This window comes from Struthio camelus, chromosome 6 (assembly GCF_040807025.1).
Source record: "Struthio camelus isolate bStrCam1 chromosome 6, bStrCam1.hap1, whole genome shotgun sequence".
NCBI classification, from domain to species: domain Eukaryota; kingdom Metazoa; phylum Chordata; class Aves; order Struthioniformes; family Struthionidae; genus Struthio; species Struthio camelus.
Window position 1 is genome coordinate 21,966,058 of NC_090947.1, and position 21,195 is coordinate 21,987,252.

Genomic DNA, 21,195 nt, shown 5'->3' on the forward strand with positions numbered 1-21,195 from the left:
TAGTACAGCAGGGAGCAAACTTAGATGCCTCCATGGAAAGTACCAATTTCTATGGATGCCGTGTTATGAGAACTTGTGAAGACACATAAAGAGCAAAGACACAGATTTCTGAAAAACAGTAAATGGACAATGCACACACCAGATGGATTATGAATTCCTCTTAGGCCACATATGTATTTACTATGACATTTCACTTAAAAGTTAACTACTGAATTAAGCTGGCTTTATGCCGTAAAGATCATATTTACAAGCAGTGTTTCACAGGTTGTCAAAATTGGTGATTTAATACACAGGCTATTTGTACTGCTGTCTAGCGGTTTATAGGCACAACTTGGTGTCATTGAGAGACTGCATAAGCACTCTAAACTAATGAACTTTGTAGTGTATGAAAGTAAGAGATATTCCTCTGAGTACAAAGCAAAAGAAACTACAAAAGAAACAGAACAGTTTGCCAGAAGGACAAACAGCAGGAGGACACAGGTAAAGGTTTTGAATAGATGCCAAAAACTTCTATAGAAGACACAACAGAGATAAATAAAATACACAGTGAAGGTGCAATATACTAAAATACTGTAATTTGGACTGTCAGCATGAATGTAGCAAATTTAGAATAGAAGAGAGTGAGTTAGCTTTTATGGGATGTTTAACCACGAACTGCCATAAACTGAGGCTCTGCTGGTAATACATATTCAAATAAAGCAAACATTATTGGGGGAAAATGATATAAAATCACTCTGTAAACTTTTTGGTTGTATTTGCTGAGTGTGTCCACGAGACAACTTGCAATTTGTCTTTTGCAGACTGTGTTTACTGACGTCTGAGGAAGTGATAGCTTCAGTACCATTTCTCACAGTATCATGAGAATACTTACAACTTCATTTGCATCCTAGGAAGAGTTATTTGGCCTGTGAGTGCTCCCATGTACAAACTGGTTTGTCACAGACTTGGAAGGCAGTTGGGACACTATGCAGAAGAGTTAAGAACTTCTAGGATTACCTCCAGTAGCATTTTTTCTAAGTGGTCTTAACTGAAAGGTGTAATCGGATTGGAGGAAGAAGAATTTTTGTTTCATCAGTCCATCGAGATCTCTTTGAAACTATTTGGTTATGTGGAGATTCTATGACTGGTTGGTGCTAGTGCTGAAATATAGCTGTTCTCCTCTTTCTTGCCAGAATAGTTTCCTCAGAGCTTTGTGCCACTGGCTTTTTGACCCATTGTTGTAGAATGACAGCTAGTGATAAACACAGTTAATACTAATGTTGTCTGAAACAGCATCAATTTCTGGCTGCTGGCCACTTGAGAGGCCAAAAAGTTGTCTAACAATGCTACTTCAGTAGTGTCTCCTCACATCTTTTATGTCGCTATTCCAGTGTCTGCAGTTGGAACAGGTCTACAATGGTTCATACAAGTTTGAGTGGCTGTGTCTAAAGTTTTTCCATCCTTCCAAGTACTTCATGCCTTCTTAAAAGGTATTTTTTGTGTATCTTGTCTAGTCTGATTTTCAATGGTAGAAGATACGTGTCTTTCACAGTGCCGTTCCAGCCACAATGCTTATTATCAGAACCACTCCTATAAATTGAGCAAAGAAACAGTTGATTCTAGGAATCAGTAACATAAATGGTATTATGTATATATAGCTATATATACAAAAACCTAGTTATATTTTATTTTGTGTTCGTTTTACTTCTATTCATGCTAAAGGTAGCTAGATTTTTCTATTATTTTTGTTTTCCTATATTGGATTTTTAATAGCTTTATTGTATTTGTTCCTGTCATTCAGTTCTTAATAATTTCTTCCCCAACTTTCATGCCATTACATTTCATGTAACAAATTAATCTTGCATATAAAGAGGCAATGAATGTAACTGTAAAACAGGATTCCGTGTTAAGTTCATAATGCAATTCCTGGTTCACTTTTCAAGATAAAAATGAAATAACGCAATTAACTAATAAAAGAGTAAGGAGAATAAGAAGTTATTTTAATGAGTTTGATTTATAAAGCCATCTTAGATAAAGGCTTCCAAATAAGATGGCTGTTTTTTTAATTTATTGTTCAATGATTTTTCTACAGGTTTGCAGATCTTTGGTAATCTACTGGGAATGCTTGCCATCATTTCCAGCTTTTATTCCAATTTTGCTGTTCTTCTTTCAATGTTTGATGAGGAAATTACCTGCTAGAAAGAGATCTTTGACAAATCAAAGACAAAAAATAGAGGAAAATCTCCTCTCTTATTATTATATATGTTGCCTCTATTTATGTAATTAATTCTCCATTTTTTGCCATATTTCAATCTGATTGGTGTTTGACATAAATTTTGAGCAATTATTTGGATATTTTCCACTTTATTTTTTAGTCTTCTTTACAGTTTTATATGCAGTCTCAGGAACACGGTAATTTTCTTTGCCTGTTTTCTGGAAACCTATTGATTTTCTCACTTACCTTCAGACAAATGCCATATTTGCAATGTAGTATACAGGCTTCTTTTGTTTTCTGCCATGCAGTGTTTTAATAGTATTACTGTTCTTCAAATACCTGATTGTTGTGCATTTATTATATGTTAAAAGAGGAGGAAACTTTCTTTGGTTTATTTTCACTCCTTAATGGTAGACATATTTCTGTTGTTCTTAAAAATCCCATTTGTCCTTGAAAATAAAGAGGTTTAGAACAATATGCTCATTTTCAAGCCAGTGATCTCTAAGACAGAAGAGGTGAAATTTCATGTGACTGATAACTGCTTTCCAAAAGTAATCAGAAAGTTAGGAAACATATTCCTATACTTACACTGAAATTAGTCAAATGACTAAGAGAAATCTGAACAGAATTCAAAATAAACCTGCAGTGGAGTTTTGCTAATCATTTCTAAATGCTGACATGGCTTTTGGAACATTGTTCATGTTCATGCATTGTCAGGTTTGACGCTGCATGAAGCACTTCTTGCTTCTAAACAAAACTAAAATCAGAATTCTTGAAATGTCATGAAAGAGGCAGTTGTTCATGGTATTTCACACTTGATTACAGGCAGAGTTAGTAAGAATTTCATGTTTTAGCTTGTTTTAAGGAGACTGACTTTGCGATTTTGAAGATTTGTGGAAACTGGCCAATCCTTGGGGCCAGTACGCTGGCTTTGGAAGTTAAATATTTTGAAATTCTCTCTTTACTGAACCGGTTTCTAATGATACCTATTGTCTATGTGGAAATAAGACACTGGCACTTAGAATGTGGAAGATCACTTATTCCTGCATTAGGATTTGAAAAATACCACAGAAACTTGCCAGAGTAGCAATAGTCGCAGGAAACAGGGAGATTTTAAAAAGCAGGTGCTCTTTTGAACCAAAGCACAGCTTCTGGAGGCTGTTGAACTGTGCACGAGAAAATTAAAAACCCTTGAGATCCGAAAACTTTCTCATTTTATTTCATTGAAATTCAAATAACGTTAAACTTTCACTTAAAAAAAATCAAAATTCTTCATTTTTTTCTCAAACAAGTTACCTTTTCTTGAAACTCTGTGTAAGCAAAACTCTTTAAGGGTCAAATGGCATTATGCAAAAATTTGACAGTCCGTATCCAGTTCTTCCCAGTGGAAAATAATTCCATCCCAACAGAAAATAATTAAAGCAGAGATTTCGTAGACATACAAGAAAGTGCCCAGCTACATTTAGATTCTGTTTACTATCTTTAAATGCTCAGAGCTAGACGTAGTTATATAAACAATTACAGGTATACTTTGACTTGAGTACACAGGTATGGAAATGTTTGCCATAGAGTTCTCATGGGATGCTATTTCATTTTGATAAACTGTACAATGAGCAGGAGTAATACTTTTAAGTATCCTCCTTATGGAATTTTTTCCTGATTTCTCTGATTTCTGCAGGGATTGTCTGGAAGAGAGGGAAATTTCTTCACAAAAATATGAAGAAACTTGTTCTTTGTAAGAAAAATCTAAAGGAAGAGCAGTTGGCTATCTTGGCAGTTATAGCAGAAATCTGCAAAGACAAACGAATTTCAGAACGATTTCAATGTGAAGGTCCCAGATCTGCACAGTGACAAAAGAAATGATGTCTGAGAGATCTCTCCTATGAAGATAGGTCTCGTGGCTGTACAACAGTATCCTTATTTGTGTTTGCAGCCCACTCTGTTTTAGTGTCATCCATATGTCTATGCCTGAATTTCTGCCAAAGAAACACCCTGCAGTTCTCCGGGCTTCAGAAATGTGTTTTCTTTTTCTGTGGCCTGTCAGAAAAGCCGCCGGGATTCCTAAACAATAACTGGACTTGCCTGCAGCTAGCAGAAGGCCTCATTCTTTCTAGAATGATAGATGTTTCATGGAGCAAAGAAATAAAAGCAGATCCCTGGAGTACCTGATGTTCTGTCACCCACCGTGACTTGTTCGAGGAAGCCCTTGGGAATTTTGCTTTGAGCCAGAGAATTTTCGATCTGAAGCTGTTCCCCCTTTAGATATTGAGAACAGACTTGGTGCATTATTTGCAGCTTATATAATGATAAAATTGGCACTATCACCATAAATATTTCTGTTTATTTAAGTTAAGGAATGGATGTTCTTTCACTTCATAAAAAACATGCCAGTGACTGCAGGCAGTTTAAAAAGGTCTCAGGAGTTACAAGAGGCTTCTCAGGCACAGACCACGTTTTAAGCACATCAATCATCTGTAAGTATTGCTGTAAAACATTGTACAATGGGGCTTAAGACACTTCAGGAACTTTCTAAAGTTACAGCCTTACTGTGTACTTAGAAATGACATTGAGGTGAAATCTCTTCTGCCTCTGTAGAATTTTGCAGATAGAGGAAACAAATCCTGTTTTGTAAAAACGATGGAGAGTGTTGGAATGGCTGGGTAGATATAATGAAGAGATGTACCTCTCCCAGAAAACAGGATCTGAACCTTCTCTGTGCATCAGACCTCAATCTAATCATTCTCTAGAATTCAAATTGTATGAAGTAAATTTTGATCAGAAAGTAAAACAGTTGTAAATCTCATTGTGCTGATGTGAAGAATTTCTTTTAATTGTTTTAGCAATTATCTTGTTTTATGGTAAAAATTCTCTTTTGCTCTAGAGATAATAAGCTCAAGTCATGCATCAGATTTCATACATTTTTACTTCAGGGTACAAACTAGTGTAAAAAGGTTGTGTATGTGTATAACAGTACCTGTTCCCTGAGGAGCATTAGCCATTTAAAATAAGAGAAATACCATTCAGATTTTCATTTTAAAAAAGAATACTATGCGTGCTATCTAAATGAAGTGATTAGAACTGAAGAATGCTGATGGCAAAGACTCTTGCTTTCAGGAGGCTGATGAAAATTCTGCCTCAGCAAATTCTGTAGAATTTACTCATGATGTGGTAACTTGAGCAAGCCTTTTAGTTAGTGTCTGATTGCCATTTTCAAATACTAATAATAACAAAACCTTCTGTGACTTTGTAGCTTTCTGCTGTTTCTCCAAGAGGTGAAATATCGTAAGGTTTTAAAGCCTCCTGCTAACACCAGCAGCTGCAATGCTCTTCTATTCCAAGAGAGAGAGGTTTTACAAGGTAAATAAATAAGATTCTTTTTGACATGTGTGTGAATGTAAAGATGTAGTAGAAAATTGACATAACTCTAATAATCTCTTCAAATCTTCAACTACACTAAACCAAAACCAGACTGTGTTCAACTATTTTTCCCAATTATCCTGTTTGATGGGTGGTTGTTACTCTGTAGTCTGTAGTTAATCATACATTCTAGTCTTATTGAGAGTGTGCGTGTGTGTGTGTGTGTGCGTGTGTGTGTGTGTGTGTGTGTGTGTATGTATGCATTTCTTCTAATACAACAGGCTGACTCCTAACAAATTAATTTGTAAATTCATAGACAAAACTAATTTCTCCCATCAGGAAATTTATGAAATTAAGCCTAAGTGGTTTATGAGAGCAGTACTGGATGATCTTTTCTAACTAGGTTAAGCAGAAGGCTTTTTAGGGGTTGGAATAAAACGCATTGGTGATTTTAGTCCAGTTGCTAGCGATGTATACTGACAAAACTAGAGTCATTCCCGTAGTGAGTACTGCCTGGGAGTGTTTCAGCCTTCACTGTAGAAACAAAGAATATATTTCATAACAGGACTTCTTCCTGCTGATGGAAATAGCTTCTCAGGAACCCTGCAGATATGTGCTGGATTTGTCTGTAAAAGTCAATGTGGTCCTTTATTAGACAAAGGTGTGGTGTGGGATTGATTTAAGTTAAAATGGCTCTAGACTGCATATGGACAGTCAGAAAAATAGGCTTTCCTAGGGTCTAGACAGCTTGTTATATAGAAAGAACCAGCTGATATAATCTGATTTTAAAATAGGGTAACATCCACACTCAAAATACCAGTTTAGCTGCATTGGTATAGCATTATCTGTTAACTAAACTTTGGCAATTTCATGTGGAACCTATGGGGAGGAGGACAGAGGAGGTGTTGCAGTACGGAGGAACTTGTCCTGCTTTTGCCTAGTCATCAGTCTTATGGAGAGGCAGAAATATTCAGTTTTCCAAGATATTCTGGAACGTTTTGTTTACACTGAAAGCCAGAATCTCTACTAATATATAAATAGGATGTAGACTCCACTGATTTAATAAGAATAAGGCTGAATTCACCAGCTGAGAACCTGGCACTAGATTTTTTTTAAACTAAAAGTCTGAGTGTATTGGATTTTTGACCTTTTTTCTTTTCCAAGGAAAAAAAAAGATCAGCAGTTTATTGCAACATAGCTGCTAACAAACGTATTTGGGGTGCTTCTAGTTTATCAGGGTTCCTTGAGTGAATAGACTGAACGAAGAAGGAAGGAATCTAGTCAAAAACATTTCTGATGAACTTAGAAAGAATATGACTTTTTTTCACCTTTTACTGCAAATTTAGCAGTGATTACAAAGCTGTACCAGAGGCTGCAGAAGACCAAGCTGCAAAGAGAAGTAGAATGCATGAACTGGAGGATTTTGACAAGCAAGTAATGACTGCTTCTGACTTGGCAGAGTGAAGATCTGTGGATTGTAATGAGCAGATGGAGGAATCTTGTTTGAAATATGGATGAAAGAATCTGAAAATTCAAGCATAATGTGAAATTGGCTCTTGCATAGATAGAGTCAAACCCTTGTTTTTGTCAAGAAAAATGGCAGAAATTCTTACTTCTGTCCTTTGATGACATAAAAATAAAAATTCTAACTATGGAACATGATTCAAGAAAAAGCAGAAAAGATGCACCAGTTGGTCCACATGATAATAGGCCCAGTGAATGTTTTGTGCTGTGAGTAGCTATATTGTCAATAAATACATGTAAATACTTAGGAAAACCAGGATTAAGTAAAAGGTAAAACTGTTTTCAAATATTTGCACTTGCTGATGCAAATCTAACTCCAAAGGGAAATAGCTTTCAGTAATTAGTTCCAGATGTACTTGTAAAAGTTACAATGAAAAGGTAATTATGTTGTAAACAGTGGGAATGCTTTTCTTCATCAAAGTGAGAGTTCCTTTATTCCTGGACTGATCAGTTAACTGGGATAAGAAATCCACACAGGGAAGAGTAATTCTAAGCCCCTGTTACTGATTCTCTAAATTACTCTTTTACAGGACAATCAGTATTTGCTCCAGGCAGATCCTCTTTCTGATGAATGGAAACCCTACACTGAATACATAGACCACATGATTGTAGATGGGCTGTTCAAAGCTCTCAAGTGTTCTCTTCAGTATCTGATTGAAAACACTGAGACAATATTTAAATCTGCTCCTTTATTTGAAGTGCAGCTTGTTCTTAATGGCAGTGAAATGACTTTTAAACCTTCTCTGGACTTCATGTCAATGGCAATTTCTCTGATATTGTGGAGGAACTAATCAAAAACATCTACAAAATTGCATCAGTGGTAAACAGAGTTGTGAAATACCTTGGAAAAGATCCTTTTCAGCGTTATTTTCACAATTTTTCCTGTCTATTTTAAAAAGTATCCCAGTTGACCTTTCCTCTAGACATCTGAGTGTAGTTGTTTTACCACTAAGTCACCCCTATCCAGTGGTTTATGCCAAGAAGGCTAATATCTCAAGAGAAGTTGTGAGGCTTCTGTATCTGTTCACCCTGAGTTCTCGTTTCTGTTCTCCTTAACCTCTGTCTCCTTCTTACTTTATCAGAGCATCCAGTCATTTCCTTCAGTCACCAGCGCATAGTCTTTGAATAATATTGGCCAACTCTTTTTTAACTCCTGGTTCACTTGGCCAGTTGAGAGTGCCTCTCCAATACGCACTGAAGTCTGCAGCTGGATGGACTGTAGTAAAGCTCATTCATGCATTTATCTTTTACTTCTGCTTGTGAGTAGTCCACAGGCAGTCTTTGGCTTTACAGTGCATTTATTATTGAGCCTTCAGTGTCAAATGAGTTCTGCAGCGATATTCCAGGCTGTGTATTTCTCAATAATTGTTTGCTTCTTTATGGCTGTTGGATGAGTGCTCTCTTGGTGCCTCATCTGTCATCAGGTCACGCGATACTGTTTCTGCTCCCAGTTGCCCAAGTACCACTGAGCTTATGTTATCTGCAACACTTTCCTTCTCTACGAGCTTCTAGAAGCTTATGCCCAAAGACACTGGACAAATGTGCTTTGTGAATTACAGTGACAACTTTTTCTAGATTTAATATTAACATAAATATTTTTGCAAGATTCTTTTTGCCGGACTAGGAGGACATGAAAAAATCTTTATGCCATTACTTCCTTTTTCAAAGTTTTTTATAGGAGATAAGAGCAAATACAGAAATCAAAATATCACAGCTATACAGATTCCGAGGAAAAATAGATTAAATGTAAGTTGGTTACACTATATGGTAATGAAATGTAAAAAAAGGAAGGGTCATATGACAGTTGAGAAAAGGGGGGACACAGGGCTGAGGAGAATGAAAAAGAAAGCAGCTAGAGCAAAGCTGAGGTGGGGAGATGGCCACGGAAAAAACTAGAAGAGGACCAAAGAGGAGCAAATAGCCAGTCAGCACAGAAACCTTGTTTCTGAAGCTGTTTTGACTTCTGCCAACTTAATTTTCTGTGAGCTTCACAGCTACTGACTGCAGTGCTCAGCAGCAGGGATGTGAAGGTTTGGGGAAGGCAAGGATGATCCCTGCCTGCTGAGTGGACAGGACTTATCTCGTTCTTTACTATCCTGTCACTGCTGGCTCCTTCTTACCTAGGGCCAAAGAGAAAACAGAGGAAGTGCAGGTCCTAAATTGTGTTCTCAGACACACAGAACCATGTTTGCACAGATTTGTGCTCTATGACTGCTGAATTTCCTCTTTTTTCTTCCTCTACCAGGTGATGCATCTGTGAAAATGGGATTTGTTGTCATATTTGCAACAGACAACAGCTAATATTTGTAGACTATACTTCACTGGTATGCTTAGAAGCAGGAAGAGTCCCCAGTTTTGACTCTGAGCATTAACGAGTCTGTTACCTTTGCCTGCAAAACAGTATCTTTAACCCAATGATAAAAAGGGTGGTGGGGTCTACTAACCACAACAGTCCAATCAATTGAGATATTTTCACCATCTGTCTGTGGGTTTAAAAATCTGGGCGTGGGCTACAGGAAACTGTTGGTGAAGATGTCTGGACTCAAGATTCCAGTTTTTGGAGGTCTATTGGAAGGTGACACTGAAGGCCGTGAGGACCTGGATGAGAAAACATCTCACTAGCAAATGTTCTGTTTTAGTTAAATCAGCATGTTGGAGGATGTGAGTAATAAAAAGTGCAATGTTTTGTATCTGGCTGATGACAGTACATGCTTTGAATTGCTGATGTTAGCATGATGCATGAAACAAATTATAATACTTGAGAAATATGTATCCAAGCAGTCATTTCCCATTAACTTGTTTCAAGGAGCAGACAGGCAACTTGCTGCTAACTGACAAGTTACACTTGTCATTTAATATCTTGGATCTTGGCATGTGGCGTGGCTTTTAGGACATCTCTTCTTCCTTTGTTTAATCATTGGCTCCACTTCATTTTCACTCTCATGTGTTCATTTAGCATGATGTAGATCAGATGTATACCCTGGAAGAAAAGTGTAATGTAGTTACAGAGAAGGGGAAGTTGGTCACTGTTTATGTTCTGGAGCATCAAAGTCACTTCAGTAAATACTGGTACTTATGGATGGATGATAAAACTGATTGACTAAAGCAGTTCTTGCTCTGTGGACAATTTCTTAGTACTGGGGAGCTAGAATTTTATGTAGACTGTGAGCTTGCAAAACATTCACTAAATTTAGTGTCCTGTAAAGAACAGGTATTTCAGTTTTTGCAAATGTCAATAATTATACTGTTTTGTTGATTGGTTTAAAGTCTAGTGGTCAGTATGTTTTTTTTTTTCCTTTAGGACAGATATTAATAAAATCTTCTAATTTTCAAATTCACTAACTTCTTTAGAAGATTTTTTACTAATTGTTTCCAAGTTGACCATTAAGCTTTAAATATCTTTGGTGAATACTATTAAAAGATGGACCTGAATTTTTAAGGAAAATAGCTCAGGAAGTTCTCAGGCAAGCCTCTGTGGATTCTTTTTATCTCTCTCTATATGTATATATATATGTGTGTGTGTGTGTATGTGTATGTGTGTATATGTGTATGTATGTATATACACACACACACAAACATATACATATACATGTGTTCGTGCTGGCTTGGATATGACTTTGGGACAACAGGCACAACTTCTTTGGGCTTAAGTTTCTTGCAGAAAAGTGATAAACATCAAGCTCACAAATTTGTTGATATTTTTAAGGTGTTGATAATATTGTAGAAATAGGTATTTCTTGATTGATTCATGTGGAGTAGAGTTTTAATTCATCACCCATATTAAGGATTTCTGACATTTCTGTCTCATCTTTGGTATACGTTTATATCTAAAATGCACTTCAAAATGGTGCTTCTCACCATGCTGGAAAGCTAGAGCAGGAGGGTTTAGAGCAGGAGAGCTCTTTGATATGAGAAGTAATTCTAGGCTCTTCTAAAAGACGAATGTGGATCATGGTGCTCTACCCCATCCCCTTTGACGCCCACCTGAACTTCTTCCAACTGCCAAACAGCCCCCTTCCCCTCTCATTCTGCAGTCCTGAGAGCCTGAATAAGATTATTACCTGAACCAAATGCAGTAGATAACGAAAAGGAAGAGAGGGCCAAGTGTGAACAAGACCATGATGTTTCTTAAGAACATCTTGTCATACATGTGAAATGCAATTCTCATCTTGTTTAAAAAAGGAAAAAAAAAGCCCACTAACCAAACCTTGACACAATGCTTCTATGTTTGATTTGATTGCATTTACTTGTTCATTAATATAATTGATGTGTATGGTTTGCCTTAAGTTTTCAGGTGCTCTGTGCTAATTAACTTGACATTTTCTCACGTTACATATTATTAATGTTACTGAATAGAGAGACTCATGCATGAAACCAAGAAAGGCTTGACTAAGGAAGCGTAAGGTGGAGAGTGTGCAGCTCTGGATGAAATAATGGGACATCTAATGGCTATACAGGACCAGGAATCCATAGATGACATTTGCAAACCCTTAAAGTTGACCTCTTCAGAACTTGTGCATAGCAGCTGCCAGAACAGATCTATGAAAACGGGAGGTAAGGATTCAATGCAACTTGTATAAAACTTTGACACATTCTAAAAAGGGAGCAAGAATAAAAATAATCCTGAATGAATTTTTAGCAATTTTTTGTAGAGATGTTTACCTTGGACACTTTTTTACTATATCTAGATTTAAATATAGAGTGATATTTGCCATGTGCTCCTACTTTTCAGGTAAAAGTTCTGTTGACTTAATTGAGTCTAGAGTAGGGACAACCTAGATTTTTCTCAGTGTTCTTAAGTTTTGTTCAAGAGACTTAATGAGAACTGTATACCAGCGCTGTACCATCAGTGTCCTCCTAGGAATCAATTAAAGTGTTTGGAAGAAAAAATGGTTAGTCATGGAGAGGTAGTGTTTTCACCCAAGTGGACATAAGCTAAGGGCACTAAGGCAGTTGTTAACCCTGTATCTCCTTTATTATTTACACATGGATTTTAAGGCCAGACAGCATCATTAGCTTGTGCAATCCTCCTTTGAAAGAACAGGATTTCTAAGTTGCCCAAATTTGTCCTGGAAGAGACACGTGGAAATTTTTACTTTTATTTTTCTGTTTGGATTTCAGTTAAACCGTAAATGCAATGGCACAAACATAACCCCTCCTTCCCCCCAATCCTTGGGGCTAATAACGGAGTTGGGAGAGAGAGAGAGAGAGCGAACACGTTGCTCAAGTAGCCAAAGATTTTTGGTCAAAGGTTCAGATGGGATGTGAGAGGCTGTGGCTTTAATCCACAGTGTGTTTGATTTAGTGTAAAGCCTTGGCTTTGGTGCTCTCTCACATGCCAAATAAATGCATGAAATGTAGGGCAATCTACTGCTGCTTTTTGTTTTGTTTTGTTTTTTAAATGAAAACTGTTGAAAGGTTGGTCCCCTCCCCCCGGGACAAAAAAAAATTTTGGAAACATCGATGTTTCTGTTTAAATGAAATTTTGTTTTTCAGTTGAAAACAAAATTGATTCCAGTTTCTTAGCTGAGAAACTTGCAGGGTACATTTGATTTTAGTTTTAATTTTCAGCTACTGAAAAGGTCTCAACTCTGAGAAATGAAAAGGTTTTTTTTGTGCATAATTTGTGTGTATACAATCTGAACTCCTGATCCTGTAAAAATCTATTGAATAGTCTAAATCTTTGCAGGATCAAGGCATTCCTTGTTTGTACAGGTAGGCCGGGTAATTAGCAGCTTAATTACTTAGCTTGTGTACGTACTGTCAGAGGCCTGAGTGCACACTAATAGACCCTAAAATGGCTGATGAGCTTCACCTGGGGGCCTTCTCCCCCCACCTCTGCCCAGGGCACAGGGGCTCTATTTAAGGACAGCCTTCAGCCGTGGTCTGAACTGGGTTGTAGATGTACCTGTCTCCAGCCCTGACCCTGGATGTAGCTTGTCTCCTGTGTGGATCCCTCAGATGTATGCTCTTTGGCTCCTGACTGTACTTCCTGGAGAGACCCTGGACTTGGTTCATCGCTTGCTCTGCCTGGGGCTGGTAATGGACCCTGTTACCAGTGTTTGAGTGCTCAGACCCTGCAGGACTGTTCCCTGGTTGGTGAGGGCCCAGCCTGCCCTGGGGTCACCCTCTGCTCCTGACTTATGTTCCCTTGGGAAGCAGCTATCCCTTTTAGCTCCTTCACATGTATGTACCTCTTTGCCTAAAGAGATGCAAAAAATGGTCTCAGTTGGCATGTGAAGAGCATCTTCTCAAAAATTTGAACCATGCTCTTTAACATAGCTTTAATTAGGGAAGGGTTGACAGACCAGAAATTAAAGCAGTACAAATGGCACCATTGTAAAATTGGACTTTTTAAATATGCAAAACACTAGTTCTCTGTGAATCAGAGCTTTGCTTTCAGCCTGATTTTCAACCCTCCCCCACCAAATGACTGAAGGTGTTTGTGTTTGTTTTCATAGCATGATTTGTAGGAACTGTTAAGACTTGTACTGCATGTGAAAGTGAGAGACCTTTTCAAATCATTACTTTGCTTTTCAATTCTAATCTTTCATGTCTCTTAATGCTACTGAAAAATACAGTTTTACTATGGAAATATCCTTTTTAAAGTACAGTTTATAGACAGATACTTCATTGTGTCCTTATTTATGAATGTATTGTCAAAGATTTGCTTGTGTTGATTAAGCTTCTAGCCAAATATGTCAAATCTTGCTTCAGATAACAATCAGATACACTGTTTTTGAGCAATATGACTTGCAGGGAGGCAATGAGGTTCACCTGTATCACAGAATTGTAGAATTATGTAGAATGAGGTTCAAAGTAAACTCAAATGTCTGGAGAAGCCTTGTATGCATTTTCCAAAACAACTAAAAAAAATTCATCTCTGTGTAGCCTTTAAACTACACAGTCTAATTATGCATGCTGTGAACTAGTTCTTGTCCATATTCAACTACACTTGCAGCTGCCCTGTGGCAGACAACAGGTATTTCCTGTAGAGCAGATGAGCCTTTGGGATGTCTAAAAGCCCTCTAAGGAATATGATTTTTCTTGAACAGGATTGGGGCCAAGCATAGCCTTGCTAAAACCTAAGGGTGTTTCTGAAAGCACTTAACATTACATTCTGGAGCTACCAATGTATTTGGTTGTCCCTGTGTGTATTTTTGTACTTTTTGGGGTCAAATTAATAGCATATTTATCAGAGTATTTCCCAGAGAGTTGCATCACTGGGATGTTTTTGATATTGCTGAGGTTTATTTCCAAAGTTAATGTACATAAACGTGCTCTAACTAGAAAATACAGGATATTGTAAACAAACTTCACTTTTTTGCATAAATTACATTTTATAAATTACCATGAGTAGTGAGTCCATGTTTGTCACTATATAAAGATGTGGAGAATGAATGACAACAAGACAAATCATGTCTTTTTAAAAAAAAAAAAAAAAGAAAAAGGTGTGGGGGAGTGAAAATAAAGTGTGTGGGTATGTGTGTTTTTGTGTTGGGAGGGTTGTTGGCTCTGCAAACTGACAAACAATATCTGCTTGTAAGGTTGTTAGGAATTACCTGAAAAGTGGAAGGATCTTGAAAAGATTGCCTTCACTGTAAAGCATGAAGTGGTACCTCTGCAGTCCAATGAAGTGTCTGTTATCAGAAGAAAACCTGTACTTTTGGAGGTGAGATCAGTTCTGTGCTCTGAACCAAATGATTTTTCGTTTTTTGTTCTGATAACAAGCTGGTGGCAAGCTTCACTGAACTGAGAAATTGTAAACTCTTAGAAAAGGCTGTCTAAAGATAACAATTCAATGTTTCTCAGTAATGTATTCTGGATGAATCTGATAATTTAAAGCCCACTCCACCAAAATGGGAGTGATGCTTGTGTCCTCTTTATCTTCAATTATGTCTAATCTTTTTCTAATTCAAACATGGTGCTGCTGTTGTCAGATCAAATATAGATTTTAAATGTTTTATGCTTCTTCACTGGGAACGTTTTAAATGTATGCAGGCTATCTATCAGGTCTGTACAGACCGAATGTAAAAGTTTTAGGTAAATTTAAAGGAAATGAAAGAGTACTTAAAAATGAAATGATTCATGATTCATGAAATGGAACATATTTAATGAATGGCAGCTGAGGAAAAGTTATGGTATAGTCTCCATGGGTTACCTGCTTAACCTCTAAGGAGCCTTACTTCAATATATTGTATCTTTCAGGTTAAACAGTGTGGGTTTAGAAACAGATTTTAAAATGCAGTCATCTTTAGGTTAGTTTCCAGTATATGGATAAGGTAAAAATCACCATTGTTTTATGAGCTAATGTGATATATCTATTACTGTCAATAGTTTGGAATACTAATCACAGCTTACAGTCAAAATATAAACTTCATCAATGTTATTTATCAAGTTGTTCAGCCAACTTTTTGAAACTCCTAGATACTCAACGCTATATTTTTTTCAAAATGCTATTTATGAAGTATTGTCCTGATTCTAAAGTAAATTCTAATTGCAGACTGATAACGAACTTGAGTCCAAAATTAAAAGTCTGTTTTTGTCAGTGTTTTCCCATTGTCCTTTGATTTGTCACTTGATGGTGGTTTGGGTATGTTGAGTGCCTTGACTGCTAAATGGACCAAAAAGGGGGAAAGGGGATGTAAAATGCTTGCTTAATTTAAAAAAAAAAAAAAAAAGGGGGGGGGGGAGAGGGGCCGCAGAAACTAGTCTTTTTCGGTTGAGATTGCTAGAGTACTGTACCTACCTTCATTGTGTTGCTGATTGTAAATTAAGGCTGGAAAACTTGGAATATGGAAGGAATCCACCTCAGGTGCACTCAGTTGAAAGGTCATTCACAGAGGCTGTTTCTGCACTTTCTCCATAAATGTACCCTCTGGAGCTGATTAGTGATGACTCAGTCCACTTTGCAACAGGAATGTAAGATAACCCAAACACGTGACTGTCAAGCTATGGAGGGTGCTCTTTCATTGTCACTCTTTAGTGTTTTCTGAGACCTCCTGTAAAAACTCAGAGGAGCAACCAGACAAAGGGTTCAGAGACTGTCTCTGCGTCCTCAGTCTTTCACATATGTATGCAGTGGGAGACCTGGCTATGCTATCTGTCTAGTGCACAGGTGCTAGCAATTCATGCAGCCTGCGGCCTAGTCTTAGCCTTTCTTAAGTTCCCTTAAAAAACAGCAGGGAATGACAAGATTTGACCAAGTATGGGCACTGTGTTGGGTATGCATAATAAATTCCACACTTCTGTAGAGTGTGGACCTATTGCATATGGGCAGATTCAGCTTTGCTTCCTGTGGCAGGGGAATAGCTGTGATAATGGCACTGCAGGATTTTTCCAGCAGAAGTCATGTGCTCCTTTGGGTGGTAGGAGCACTGTGTGCCTGCCTGCTGGCAGGAAGAACTGCTTGTTCTTCTGACCAAATGCTTCAGTAGTGTTTTTCCTTCTTTTCCTTTGTTCTAGGGGGAGGCAATGATCCTCCTTTTAAACATGACGACTTCCCTCCCCTACCAGCTTTCCTACCAGGACAACTATTAGTGACGAAAAAGTGGAGTGAAGAGCAATTTCTGGATAAAGCATAAAAGGTTCTCACAGACTGTATCAAAGTACTGGTGAATGGTGGAAGACAAAACCTTCCCTCTGTGCAAACTCATAAAGATATTGCAAAGCTGGAGGTTCAGCTGAAAATGCTTCCAGCACTCCTTTCTACTACATCTTTCTGTAGTGTGCAGATTATAGATGGCTGAAACAGTTCTTTGCTGATGTCATTTTGCTAAAGCCTGTGTGTAATATAGTGGCCTTTTGAAGGTAAGACCTTTTGCCTTGATTTAGCTTTCATAATGAGGAAAAAGAAGTGCTTGTCCTCTTCGCTTAAGGAAAGAAGAGAGAGCATTCCCTAAGAGTAAAGTATAGAGAATTTCACATGTTCGTTACTGTTCAGTTTTGCTGACTTTAGAGACCCTTTAAACTCAAAGAGGAGAAGGGGGGTGGAAAAGACCCTTGAATGATAATTCTATTAAATTTCTGATTACTTTTTTGTGGTAACGGCATGCTTAGAAAACTGCCCTTTTTTCTCATCTGAATATTACTGTATTTTAAAGGACAACTCTGAATTATTTAGGAACATGTAACCAAAAATGATCGAAGAGCAGACAGAGTAAAATCAAAAAAAAACAGATGCTGGGCAAACACATCAATATGCTGTTTGATGATCCTTCTCTAATGATGCCATCACTTTCAAGTCTTTTTTTCTTCTTTTTTCCAAGACCTTTAAGAAAACTAGATTTCTGAGCCTCAATGGTAAGCATTTTAAGAAACTGGAAGAGAGGCTTTCCTTTCCTTCTGTTCTTGCCTGGCACTCGTGTGCATATTAATATGTGGTATGAATATGTATGTTTGTATTAGTTAAATGAAAGAATGTAGAGTTTAGTTAACTGCTTTTAAAATGAAGCCCTCAAATTTTGAGCATAATTTTCACTTTGCTTATGTTTGTTATTCTTATGTGTTGACATACATATGTTATGTATGTTAAGCAGAGGTATGAAAGAAAACACTTTATACACAAAAAAACTAATATCAGTTTTCAGCATCACTCTATGATTTCCAAAGATACTCCCAAATCCTACTTGTTTGGGGAAGAAAAACTGCCATCACTTCCCCATGAAAAGCAATGCTATGAGAGCGCATCAGATTCTTCTGAATCTCTTTACCCTTTCTTGGGGAAAACAGGAAGGCTGAATAAGGAAAAGAAATGCCTTCAATGTACAAGTAGTTGGTAATCCAGGAGCACAATTCTTCAGCTGCTAGATGCATACAACTAGTCCCCCCTGAATTCAGAGGGAACTGGTCATAGCCTATAATTACAGAACTGAACCCAGATGACCACATAATACTAGAATGTGTCCAGACAGAAAAGAAATGCAACAAGTTGGAGTGGGTCCAGGGTTCTAGACATATTCTCTTGTCAAGTCCTGTGTAGCTGTGTTGCTTCAAAAATTTTTTGCACAAGTAGAATCCCCTCCCAAACTTTAATTTTGACTGGAGCAGAGCTGCCGTTTTATCACATTGCCTAGCGCAAGAGCCTGTAAAGCCTCTTGGAGAGGGCAAATACATACTTGGCATGTGTCAGTGTTTCTGCTGTGGGAGAGCCTTCACCTTCCTTTGCATCCACTAGCGGAGAGAGTTCATGGAATAGGGCATTATCAGCTGATGTGCAGTTTGGGCTTGTCCTCTGTGCTACAGAGAGCCCAGGGGAAACAGACTCAAGCTTTATCATCTTCTCTGAACTCATCCCTGCTTATCCAAGCTAGGGTGGTCTAATCCTGAACAGCAAAACAATTCAGAGAGGTTCAGATCAGAAACTGTATATTTTCAAAATTTAGGGAAGTTCAGATCCAAATTTAAATATCTGCCGTGGAGCGCGTGTGCTCTGTCATGTGTACAACAGGCTTCATAGCCTTTCTGCTTTTCCATGAGGCCTCTTCAGGAGCTTTTCCCGCATGAAGAGAATGGTGTCCCTTCAGTATCTACAGGGTTAACATGTTCTTTTGGTAAAATAAAGGTATCCAAGTATCAAGTAGCACAAAGGCAGTTTGTCATATTCTCATAAATTAGCAGGTTGCATTAAAGAAATTAATGACAACTACTGACACCTGAACTGGTCATTGTAGACTCAGTTTACAGTCAGTGAAGAGAGCTAGGGGTTTTCTGAGTGCAATTCATCTGACCTGATTAGACCAATGTTAGTCCCCTTTATGACAGGATGAATCACACCCTAAGCACCACTGACCTTTTTTACTAGATCTCCGCTGAACTGTAAAATGAATGGTTTTGTTTATCCTGAGAAGGTTTTCACTTCAGCTAAGCTAACTAACTTGAGATAAGAAAGCACATTTTTTGCTGGTAAAAATAAGTCTCAAATATACATACATAGGTTTTGACCAAATTTATTAGCATTTATCTGGTAGATTCTTCCTGCTCTAAACTTTTCTTTATCCCTTTGCACCCGCAAAGAGTTATACATTTGTGTGCATAATTAGCATGCATTCATGACCAAAAATAACTGGGAACAAGAATTGCTTTACGGTGTTGTTCATAGATAAACTTTGTGACCTAACACAGGTGCTTTTGTATGCCACACTCAAGAAATAAGATTATATGTGTACACTTGGAGGGCAAATGTGTTATGTGATATTTTATTTATAACGAAACAGCATAAAATGATACTTATGGCTACAGCTCTCAGTGTTTGATACTGCCTTGTATCTGTCATCCAGTGCCAAGTAAGCAAATTGTTTTGCTTCTTCCTCTGCTGGAGGAAAAAGCATTGCTGAGCAAACCAGTCAAACAAGGTCTCATTCACTGCAATTTTAAGCAACAAAGTGGATACAAGTCATTAGTATGCCTTTCTTCTTATTTAGTAGACAGGATGGGCTTATACTCAATCCGGTTTCAATGTTGGGCATACTTCAATGATAGGCATACATCTGTTGATTCGTAGAAAGACAGAAATAAAAACACTTACCTAAATGTGCAGGGCACTGAGCGTGAAGATTCTCTACAATGAGAAGAGAGCACAAATTTCTCCAAATGGAGAATAACTTTTTCAAATTAGTGTAATGCCTTTTTCCCCGAATATCTTGTCTAATGCAAGCAGCTCCTAAAAATTCACTTCCATGGGCTTATTTACAGCAATTAACCTCTTATTAAACAAGTGAACAAACAAGCAGAAATACTCTTGGAACCCCAGGAGTATATAGTTTTGCTTAAACCAGGTCGCTCAATGTTCATAATAAGGTAACTGAATCCTTTCTTCTTCTTATCCCATATGGTATTTGCAACCCACTTGTCACTCCTCTAATAGAACAGCAAACTCCTCAGGACGGAGGCGATCTACTTTGTATTGTTTTTGAGTCAATTTGCAGGCTTCATGATTTTAGAAGTGTATATGTATGGAAGCGAGAGTGAGTATGTGTGTATACGTTATGTGTTTATACATTTGTTTTTAGCAATATGGTTGGCTACTCCAGCATTTTGCTGTGAAGCGTTGACACTGAGCAGCCCTTCGTTTATTTGCAGAGGAAAGATTCTATCATCAGTAAATTGCATGGACCTACTATTCACAGTCCCCCATCAGCTTTATGCATTACTGACCTCCACAGGCATTTTAGGGGAAGGCACAGCAGGAAAAGAGAAGGTCAGTACAGAAAGCATTATTCCTTTTGCAAGCAAGTAACGTGTGCTTGAATATTGTCTTATGCCGTTTTTAGATATAAAGCTTGGCTACTCTTCCTGGGAAAATTACTTGCCCATCAGAACTTGTTCCTTACTTCAGCCCAAGGGGCAGTGTTAAAGAGCGCTGTGAAGTTCCACTTGGTCCATGCAACACTGTATCTCAAAACCCAGCTGCAATTACGATCACGTTAGTGTTGTCTGGGTACCGGTATGTCTTGATCAAGAAACAGTTATGAGCTGTGTGCCTTATTCTTGCTGACTGGTTTGTGCAAAGCATGGTTTTCGTGTCTGTATATATGAAACCCAAGTTTGGAGATGTGATGAAATTAAGCCCAGAATGCCCCCCTTCCCCTTCCCATCAGCTGGAAAGAATGTTTACTTTGTGTGTTACATAATTTGTTAAGAATTAAGCAAAGTATTGGGACACTTGTTAACATGTTTCTGTTTTCCCCTTGAATAGGAAAAGGGTCTGCTTCACCTTGTGCAAAGGACAAAAATGCTTCTAGAAATGAGGTGAGAAGAGTCAATATTTCCTTCAGCATTCGGATTAAGACTGTAGGAAGTCCTTGGAGTAGAGGGGAATGTTTGAATCTGAGTAGACACCCAGGGAAAGTTTGAGTATGTAAAATCCTTTGAGTATCTAAAATCTGATAGGTTTTTAGCTAGGTAAAAGAACTCCCCCCCCATCTTGGAATAGATGTTAAATCTTAATGGATATAAGTATGTTTTTCTTTAATTTCTGTATACTTCTGTCTAACTATGAATACACTACTTCCTAATTTTTATGATTTTTCTGATGTTAAGGATTATTTCAGGGTAACCTGGGGGACTGCAGGTACCCAAGTGCAATCTGCAGTGCAAACTGAGCTTCCCTTGACAAAGTA

The 21,195-nt window shown here is 37.8% G+C and overlaps 1 long non-coding RNA gene across 1 annotated transcript; it reads left to right on the forward strand.

Moving 5' to 3' along the window:
- Positions 1–391: 391 nt before the first annotated feature.
- On the forward strand, positions 392–18,484 carry LOC104148533 (uncharacterized). The gene is made up of 6 exons (XR_011141907.1): positions 392–1,469; positions 3,873–4,668; positions 5,445–5,551; positions 11,432–11,629; positions 14,623–14,747; positions 16,541–18,484. It is a non-coding gene; the product is annotated as an uncharacterized lncRNA (long non-coding RNA).
- The last annotated feature ends 2,711 nt before the right edge of the window (positions 18,485–21,195 follow it).